This window comes from Pelmatolapia mariae, linkage group LG12, assembly GCF_036321145.2.
Source record: "Pelmatolapia mariae isolate MD_Pm_ZW linkage group LG12, Pm_UMD_F_2, whole genome shotgun sequence".
Taxonomy (NCBI): Eukaryota; Metazoa; Chordata; class Actinopteri; order Cichliformes; family Cichlidae; genus Pelmatolapia; species Pelmatolapia mariae.
This window is the reverse complement of record NC_086237.1, coordinates 21,031,952-21,037,951: the sequence shown is the minus strand read 5'-3', so window position 1 is coordinate 21,037,951 and position 6,000 is coordinate 21,031,952.

Sequence of the window (6,000 nt, the reverse complement as noted above, 5' to 3'; positions counted from 1 at the left end):
GGAGATTTATTTTTCAAATGTTAAAAATGTATGTAAAATGCCTCTGAAGAAAATGTATGTTAACATCATTATTAAAAATTTTGCATTTCAACGTGGTTGTCTTTTTGTATTTTCTGACTTATATATCATTGAATAGGACACAAATAAGCATGTTTTGTTTTATTTTGTGGTTAATACTTTATAACAGGGTTAGACAGTTTATTTTCCCAATGAGCCACATGAACAACTGGGACTGTTGTTGTGAATTGAGCCTTCCACAACAGTCCCAGTGTCACGGTCAAACAGGCAGGACCCAAGTGCAGAACTGAATCTTACAATGAAAGAGAAGTTTATTTACATGTCGACACCAGGTCAGATATATACATATATACAGTGAAGAGAGGTAGAGGGGCTCCAGGGAAGTCCAGGCGAAGGGAAACACATCCAACACTCCTTTTCACACAATCAGTGATTCACTCATCCGAAGCTCACAACTCGCTGTGGTCGACTCTCACTCACAGTTTCTCGACAGGGTCCGAAGGAAAACAGGAAGGGGTCCAGGAAGGTCTGTACATAGACAGCAAACACACGTTAGGAAACCAGGGAAACACATTGAGAGAAAACAGGAACCACAAATTGCCCTGTCTTGTTAATTGCCCCTTGGGGATAAATAAAGTCTTCTGATTCTGATTCTGACAAAGAGAGCCGGGACTACACTGACTGAAGTAAAACGATCCAGCGAAGAACACCACCCAGGCGCCGCCTGAAGTAGTGGCAGGGTAATCAAGGATGATGGGCAGCTGGTGAGTCAATTTGCAACCAGGTGTGTTGGCCAAGGTTGGGAACCTGGAACAAAGTAATGCCCAGGCGGGGAGGAGCTAAGAGACAAGGGAGAGAAACAAAAACGCGGACCAGCTTGTTATGTGGCCTCTTGGGAAAATTATTTGCACATTCCCGCTTTATAACTTTCTTTAATAAATTGATATAATTCAAATAGAATAATAAATGCTGTTTGTTATTTATCATTAGCTGGTTCATAATAGGTTTGGTTTGGTCTATGTTGTTTGGAAGGCTATTATAAAGTTAAAGCTGATGATTGTATTATTTGTTTAAAGAGAGGATAAGCAGGCAGGTGGGTTGTCTGCACTGGTGTGTCTGTGATCTAAATCATCATTTCACCAACAGGTTAGGTTGAGCTACTGAAAACAATTTTCTTAGATTTAGGCATCTAAAACTACCTGGTTAGGTTTAGTCACTACCAATGGGTCAGTTTAGACACTTAAAGCACTTTTATTTGGTTAAGGCATCTGACACAAATTACTTGGTTAAGAAAAGATTGTGGTTTGGATACTGTACATAGAAAAAATTATGCTGAAGTTTACCCAGTGTGTTTAAGTCTGATGACAAGTGATTTGTCACAGTGTTAGGTGTGAGGACTAGTCTCATTATTGTCATGACACTTTGTTCAAATCACATAGATGACACCAACTTTAAAAAAAAAAAAAAGGCAGTATTTAACACCCTCAGAATGATGTCTGACTGATTAGTAATGAAACATTTTCTTCAAAATGACAACAGTCATTAGCAAATGCATAGTATTACATGCTATCAACTTTTTCCTTGTAACTTAATCTGGCAAGTCAAAACAGAAAATTTCTGCTTAACATTATCCCCGCCAGTGACGAACTTTTCCAGCAATCAGTGTTTTCACATCATGCGGTAGTGTTGAAAACATAACTTCCTGGTCATTCCCTTTGATATATATGTGTATATATATTCATAGAACAAAAATATTCTGGGAGGTCTTGAATAGGTTGGCAGGGAAAAGATAAAAAAAAAAAAACATGGAAAAAGCGATGTACAATCACTAATGAAAAATGAAGAACTCTATTAGAATACACGCCATACAAATGGTAGTAGTGGTACATGTATATATGTATAACTCATATAAAACAGGGACATTAAAACTAGTTTAACTATGAGAGCAAAAAGGTTGATCTATGATGTTGCTAAACAGTGGTAAACACATAAATTCATCAACTTCAGTGTGTAACAGAAGTTCATATTTAACAAATAATTTAGATTGATTCACAAACCAATCAGTTTTCATATAGGTGAAGAATAACCAACCATACAATTACTGCAGGCTTTACTGCAGGCTAACTTTCTCATTTCTTCAATTCAATTAAAAAAAAAAATTATTAAGGAACCTTTTATCTTTAATATTATTTTTAGGGAGATCAACCGACTTCTTGTTCAGTGCATCGTTTTGTGTTACTGAAGGAATAACTTTTGAATTAAATTGTTTCAACTTCACGGGATTCTCACTATGTACATCAGTGGACTGGTGTTAAAAGGGTTAACACTGTTTGTGAGATAGAAACGATGGCCATGCAAGTCCGAAATGATGTCTTTAGTCACTTGCTTATCATCGTTATTCACTTAGAGTGCACCTGTAGAGTTCCCATTACCCAGGGAAGTGACAGGAGTCTTCCTGGTTTCCCGCCACAAAGCTTCAGGGAGACAGAGTGGTCTTTGTCCATCATCTGCCTGTGCTGGGCTCTCACTATTCACCATCCTACACTGTAATATATGAAACAACTTCACACTACATAAGCATAAACTTACTATTATATCTAATTTGCAAAAAGTTATCCCTGAATAAACTTAAAAGAATAATGCTTACACTTTATTCATGATACAGACATGCTGCAACAGCTGATTCTTGCACAACCCCATTTCTGAAAAGGCTAGGATGCTGTGTAAAATGTAAATGTGTAAACCTTATAAACCCATATTTTATTTACAATAGATCACAGAAAACATATCACATGTTTAAACTGAGACATTTTATTTTTTCATGAAAAATATTTGCTAATTTTGAAAACGGGCAGGATTCTGTCATGGAAATCACTGGATGGGCTCAGAAACACATCCAGATGTAATCGTGAACACAGTTCACTGTGATATCCACAAATGTAAGATGATGATGCTCTATTAAACAAAAAAAAGGGGCCATGTGTGAACACAATCCAGAAACAGTGCCCTCTTAGTTTCCAGACTAAAGAGGGACCATCCAACTTGTTTTCAGCGCTCAGTGCAAAAAGTTGCATCTCTGTTAGTGCCTATTGAAATGCCGGCTTGCAATTTACCATCAATGCTAAAAGATGTACAAAGATTTTAGAGCTGCGTGCATCTACTCTAACAACATGACTTCATAATAGAAGGGCTCTTTCACCAACTGGAAACATTTGGAGTATCATAAAATGGAAAAATTAAAATAAAGAAGCTAGAATGCTATATTAGACGATATTGGGATAACGCTCCTCTCCCAGAAGTGTAGCAGCTGGTTTCCTCAGTTGCCAGATGTTTACAGACTGCTGTTTAAAGAAGACAGTATGCTACAGATTGATAAACATGGTCCTGTACCAACTTTATTGGGACATGTTGCAGCCATCAAACTCAAAGTGACCTTGATTTGTTTTTTGTGTTCTATTGTGAACAAATATGAGTTTCTGACATTTCATTCTGTTTTTATTTGCATTTTACACAGTGTATTTTTTTTTTTATTTGGGGCTGTAATATAAATTTCTATATACTTTTTACAGTGAATTAAATTGGTAGGGCAATAAATAATTTCTCATGTTTTTTCCCCCTTTTTTCCTGAATAAAAAGTGTAGTCAGCTTTATTGGGGGAGACACGTCAGACTCAATTACCTGCTGCTGTTTTTGCTCACAGCGGGAAGTGCTGATGTTTCTGTGGGGGTGGGACATATGAAAGTAAAGCAGAGGCCATGCTCTTTGAAAGCCTGTTTTCACACATGCACTGCAGCCCTAAACTTGCAGCCCTGCCCCCCACCCCTCTGAAGGAGGTCCATTTAAAAGCACACGTCCAACACAGTCGACATTAAGCAGTTTACCTGCTGTCTGCGTGTGTCCAGTTGTGCCGATTTGGGTCAATGTGAGAATAAGAAAAGGAAGTTGATGGGTGAGTTCACAGCGAGGGGGCATCATGTGTCTGGGCTCCTGCGTGTTCCCAGGCAACCCCTTTGCATTGACTTACTAGAATATTTCCAGGACTGCGAATGAAAGCATCGTGAGAAAAGGCAACATCACATCAGGCGATGTCCTGATCTAAACGCACCGACACTGTCATCTCATGCGACAGTTTTCTAGAGTTTGATTGAAATATGTGAACACTGTGTTGAGGGCAGTTGCACCTTTGATGGCTTAAGACAGACTTACGCGGACTACCAGACTACCAGCATTTTTGAACACCTACTTTTCCAGGTAATAACTGAAATGTACATAGTGACATGTCTCAGTGCCATCTAAAATAAACATAGAAAGTAAATCTTTAAAAAAAAAAAGCATAAATATGAAAAACAGATGGTATATTCAATCTAAGCTTAAACTTTAAAATCATTCAGCAGCTGAACACACAGTGTTGTTTGGAAAGTTTTCCCCTGCATTTGCAGAAGTTCCACCAAATCTTTTACACGTGTAAGATGCTTTGCAGTGCTGGTCTTCGCCTTCTCATTTTCTCACCATTATAATAGAAATACACAGTACAATTTTACCCTGGCAGTTACTTACATGTTTGCTTGTGTTATTCCCATGAATGTTAAAAATGTTTTTTGTTTTTTTTATTTTACTTTATTGCTTAATTAACTTTATTGAAATACAAATTTCCATACAACATTTAGAGTTGAGTTGTCTCTCATTCATGATGTCTTTTCTGCAGTAGAGCAGTATAGCCAGTGGCAAAGAGTACTCACTTTGTTTCAACGCAGTCATTAAAACAGCCTTTTGATAATCACGAATAATGAGGGCCTTCTCTTTGAGATGCTGGTGTGAACTGATTGGCCTCATTATTTGAATTAAACCAAATGTTCTTCAGGTTTGAAGAGGACGGTGGTTGAACATTAAGTGTGATAATGGCTACCTGCTGCAGAGTGTGCTTTGGGGAAGCTTTTTTCTTTTCCCCACGAGTTAAACTTTGCTCAAAAGGTGCCATATAAGAAGGTCCTCTAAATATATTTTCTTTTTCTTTTTTTGCTGTTACTCATGCATAGGTAAAATCAGATGAGAAAGCAGCAACAGTGATGTTCCAACACAATTTCATATGCAAACTTTAAGATTTGTTTCATTTCAAATGTTTTATAATGTTTGCAAGTGTTTTCTATCACTGTCTTGTAGTTTCTTCATGTTCTCGCCTGACCTGATTCTACTTAGAAGTATACAGTGACTGCCAAGAGATCTTAAAAGTCATCTATACCACCCAAACATTTTAATGGGCGACCAAAAAAGATTTGTTTTCCAGTTTTACCAAACCATCCTTTAAAACGGTAATTGGAACCAAGGAAACCAAAATGACTTTCTACAGTTGACTTGATTTTCTCTCATGACAGGGAATGCATTATGTTATTATCTTAACTTCCTCTTGGTCAGAGACCAAAGAATTGCTGAGCTGTCCATACTGCCTTCTCTTGTGTAGGCTTAATTTCTGCCTGGCTTAATAACTGACTGTCTCACACGCCCATCTGTTCAGTGGCTAAAGTAAGAGTTAGAAACATAACTCCACTTGGAAGTTTACCATAAGGAGTCAATGACTGTTCACACAGTTAGTGAAAATATTTAAGATCACACAGTTTTAAAACACTTAGGATCTGAGTTGTCCAACATGACACCAACATTTTTTTTGAAGCACTGCAATCTCAAGTCCCCAGAGGTCATGCATAGGCTGGGAAAGAATGGGGTTGGGGGATTAAAAGGTTTCCAGATTGCTGCATTATGTGAACTGCAATTGGCAAATATCTGTGATGCGGGGATGGTTTGTGTTCGATTATCATCCCCCTCTCTGGTTTTAACTCGCTTCTTATGTCTTTGTTCCACTGCCATCCATTCAGTGTAAGAAAAAGCGTGCCAGATGCAGCCATTCATAAAGTTCCAGTCTGCTGGGCTTCTTAAAATATCACCACAAAAACTTTATGTAAAGACTTGAGGTGAAGACATTCTTTT